This window comes from Myotis davidii, unplaced genomic scaffold, assembly GCF_000327345.1.
Source record: "Myotis davidii unplaced genomic scaffold, ASM32734v1 scaffold740, whole genome shotgun sequence".
NCBI classification, from domain to species: Eukaryota; Metazoa; Chordata; class Mammalia; order Chiroptera; family Vespertilionidae; genus Myotis; species Myotis davidii.
In genome coordinates this window covers 175,242-179,871 of record NW_006292349.1, presented here as the reverse complement: position 1 = coordinate 179,871, position 4,630 = coordinate 175,242, and the positions used below count along the sequence as shown (strand labels likewise).

The 4,630-nt window shown below is 43.0% G+C and overlaps 1 pseudogene; it reads right to left on the bottom strand.

The window, feature by feature from the left end:
• The window catches only part of LOC102763404, a 6,511-nt pseudogene extending 2,234 nt beyond the window's left edge, over positions 1-4,277 (bottom strand).
• Between the last annotated feature and the right edge of the window lie 353 nt (positions 4,278-4,630).

Below are 4,630 nucleotides of genomic sequence, written 5' to 3'. Positions count from 1 at the left end.
TTCTTCTAACTTCTCATCACCATGTTTTGAAGATTTACCCATGTTGCAAAATATACATCTAGTTCATTCTAGCTATAGCATCATATTTGATGGTGTGCATCTCCCATCATTTGCCATCTACTCTGCCTGTTTGGTATGTAAGCTATTTCTTCCTGGCTTATATATTACCTGGCTGCCTGAAGTATGCTGAGATTTGACCCTAGTTGTGAGTCTAGTGGCATTTTGAGGTGGTTGTGGTGGACCTTAGAAACAGCATTTTAAGGGGTCTGTCCTAGGTAAGGTTATCACAAGATTTTAAGCAGTGAAAGAGTTATTCTAGACACTGCAGGGCTTCAACTGGTAAGCGAGGTTCAGAATGACTTGATTCAAGATTGTCAGTCTCATCTGGGTCCAAACAGATAGATGTCTCCATTCCAAGTTTCAGAGTCCCATTCCTTATAAAATGCCCTTTCACATGAGAAACTTGGTGAGACCAAGTTCAACACATAATTCATCATCCAGTTCATTTGATTTTCAGGAATATGAGGACTGCAGCTATAGACTTATGGGCTGAGAGTTAATGGACTTGAGCTTGTAATTTTTTTTCTTTGTAAGCACTCAAGTGAACTCAAAGTAATCCTCCCCAAACCAGTCTTTTCTTTTTTTAAGAGAGGAATTTTATTTTTTTAATTATTTTTTTTAATCCTCACCTCAGGATTTTTTCCATTGATCTTTAGAGAGAGTGGAAGAGAGAGAGAGAGAAAGACAGAGAGAAATATCAATGTGAGGGAAACACATCAATTGGTCACCTCCTGCATGCCCCCATCCAGGGCTCCGGGCTGGGGAGGAGCCTGCAACTGAGGTACATGCCCTTGACCAGAACTGAACCTGGGACCCTTTGGTCTGCAGGCCAATGCTCTATCCACTGAGCCAAACCGGCTAGGGCTCAACACCAGTCTTTATGGTCATTACTGGTACAATGGTTAAGTGTCAGTCTGCTCTCTCTGAGTCTGTCACCATTTTGCTTGATTTTTACCTTTTAAAAAACATTTTTTAAAAACTGAAGTGTAACAGAAAAGTAAACTAAGTCACTTCCACTTCTTTTTTTCCTTTTTCTTCTCTCCACCCCTTTTGCTTTATTTGAAACTAGCCCACATGCTATAGAGCAGACTACAAGCACCATGAGGCCAGCTTCAGTATTACTTTTCCTCCTTTAACAACCACCAAAACTGGTGTTCAGATCCAATGGGAAAAGAACCTGAGGGCAAAATCACTTCCTCTTATGATGATGGAGTAACTGGTGCTGACCCTGCTTGCCCTCCACAAACAACTGTAACACTGGACAAAATATAATGAGACAACTATTTTCAGGCATTACACAGTATGCATTATCTATATATATACTAGCAAAAGGCTAATATGCTATGTTTCCAACCATCTGACCGGTTGCTATAACATGCACTGACCACCAGGTGGCAGACACTCAACACAGGAGCTGCCAAGCTGCAGTGACTTGGCAGCCCCAGTTCAGGGGTGACGCACACTGAAACCAGAGAGGAGGGAGCCCTATTCCTTGTGGGGCCGCACGATTCCACCTTTGGCCGTGTGTTTTGCTGTTGCTGGGGCAATGTTGGCCCCAAATCTGGTTTACTGCACACTTGCATTTGCATTCCATACCCTATACGACAGAAACTTTGCAGAGTGCCCTCTCACACTCTGGAACCCCACGGGATGTCCGAGAGCCGGTTTCGACCCAATCCCCACAGGCCAGGCCAAGGGACCCCACCTGCCAGAGGGACCCCACTCACTTCACAGACGCTGGGGAGGGACTGCAGGAGGTTGGCTCCAGGGTGTGTGTGGCCCTTCTCGCCCAGCCCTACCCTGCCAACCACCTTCTAATTTCAATGTGCACAAATCCATGCACTGGGTCACTAGTAAGAGTATAATTTCTGAGAAAAGGGAAACACATTCACTCCAGTTCTCTGCCTGGCGACAACTGCAACACGAGGTAGAGTCCTAGTCTCAACAGGTTTAAAATCAAAGTGTTATGTTAAATAAATTGCTGCATTCATCTCTGGAGGTTCTAGGAGAGAGTCCATTTCCTTATTCATTTGTGGTGGCAAATTTCATTTCTTGAGTGTTTCTCAACCTTCCTAATGCCGTGACCCTTTAATACAGTTCCTCAATGTTGTGGTGACCCCCAACCATAAAATTATGTTCGTTGCTACTTCATGACTATAATTTTGCTACTGTTATGAATCATAAAGTAAATATCTGATATGCTATATGTGTTTTCCGATGGTCGCGACACACAGGTTGAGAATCGCTGGATAAGCCTTACAAGACTGAGGTCCATGTTTTCTTTCAGGCTATAAACTAAGGAATGCTTCCAGCTTCTAGGGCAACGGTTCTCAACCTGTGGGTCGCAACCCCTTTGGGGGTCGAATGACCCTTTCACGGGGGTCGCCTAAGACCATCAGAAAACATATATAATTACATATTGTTTTTGTGATTAATCACTATGCTTTAATTATGTTCAATTTGTAACAATGAAAATACATCCTGCATATCAGATATTTACATTACAATTCATAACAGTAGCAAAATTACAGTTATAAAGGAGCAACGAAGATAATTTTATGGTTGGGGGTCACCACAACATGAGGAACTGTATTAAAGGGTTGCAGCATTAGGAAAGTTGAGAACCACTGTTCTAGGGGCTACCAGGTTCCTTGGCTTGTATCCCCCTTCCTCCATCTTCAAAGTCAGTAATGGCAGGTTGAGTCCTTATGTTGCATCTCTCTGGACCTTCTGCTTCCCTCTTTTACTTTTAAGGACTCATGTGATTACCCTGGTTCCACATTGATAATTCAGAATAATCTCCCAATTTTATTTTAAATGATTAGCAACTTTAATTTCATCTGCAAGCATAACTCCTCCATATAACATATTCACAGATTCTGGGGATCAAGACATGGACATTTTTGTGAGGGCCATTTTTCTACTTACCACACAAAATGTATTCTCTAACTGTAATGGAAACAAACTAGCAATCAATAACAAAAATACAACAGGAAAATCAATGTACACTTGGAAATAAAACTTTAGCACTACTAAATAATCCATGGATCAAAGAGAAAATCTCAAAGGAAATTTTAAAAAGACATAGAATTGAATAAGAATTAAAATACAACATATCAAAATATATGGGATTCATGTAAAGCAGTGCCAAAGGGAAATTTTTAAATATAGTAGCTTCATTGAGATATAATTTACCCTTGAGGATGACCACTGGCAGGTTTTAGTCATTGTACTGGTCGAAGTCCACAGGCAGCCCCATGTTATACTTCTGCTGCACCTCTTGTACAACTTGGATGTTGGCAGACCTCCGGAAAATCCCTTCAGTGGTGAGAGCATGGGCCTGCAGGTCGGCAATGGTCTCGCGGAGCACGAGAGGAATGGGCTCCTGCTCTGAGTTCTTCTTCTGGAGATGCTGCAGTGAGACCCCAAACTTCTGGTTGGGCACACGGGGCCGTGGTGACATGGGCTTGGGGGCTGTTGCAGGGCTCTTCTGTGTGGACTTCAGGAAGTCATCATACCTGAGCACTTGGCAAGAGATCCCTAGTTGCTCTAGCTTCACGTGCTTGCTCAACTCACTCATGTAATTCACATAGAACATCTTCTGCCCAAACTTGAAGCTAATGAGGGGCTTAAAGAGGATGAGCAGGGTCTTGATGAACATGGTGGGGTGCACGATGTACAGGGCCTTGATGTTCTTCTTGTACTTCCGGTCAAACTCCCAGTAGGCATCCCGGAGCCAGCTGAAGGAGGGCTTGTTGTCGCTGGTCAGACCATGGTGCAGGTAAGCAGTGTGTAATCAGTCTCCATGTACTGGTCCAGGGTGTGCTTTAGGTACCCCAGGAGCTTACTGTGGTCCAGCTGGTGGCTGGGAGGCATTCAGCAGGCACTAAACATAATGATCTTTTGCGCATACTTGTCATCTCCTGCCACCTCCACATTCTGGTGCCTGGCAATGTTGTAGTAAGGGTTATCCCATTCAGGTGTGTGACAGGTTCTGGGGAGCTGCTTTTGGAGTCATCTGACTTGGGAAAGTTGGGCATTTCATCCGAGGGCCAGTTCTTCTCGTCAATGGAGACTAGCTTCAGCTAGTTCAGAGCCTGACTGGTGTCATCCAAGGTGAAGTCATCCTGCAGCTCTGAAAGTGGGTCCATAGCTGAGCCTGTCCCTGACACTCTCACCCCACAAAACCTGAAGAGAAACTGCAATCGGGCTCTGCTCCTTTTCTGCCCATTCTTTTTTTGCAAGTAAATGGAATAATAAAATATACAGCCTTTTGTGATTGTCTTCTTTCACTTAATATAAGGTTTACAAGGTTCATCCATGTTGTAGCATATAAAGGGTGTCATGCAAGAAGTAATTTTGATAGAAAACAGGTTTATAATTAAAAATTGTAAATTTTTTATTGATTCATAAAGTATATAGTACAGGGTTATGTATGGAATAGCATATCGGGTAAATGGCCTACACGGCTTTGCTGGCATGTACGCAATCTTTTGTTGAAATTTTCCATGACCATTTTGCATAAATGTGGCTGAATTTAAATGAGGCTCATTTTCATCTTTTTTTTCCT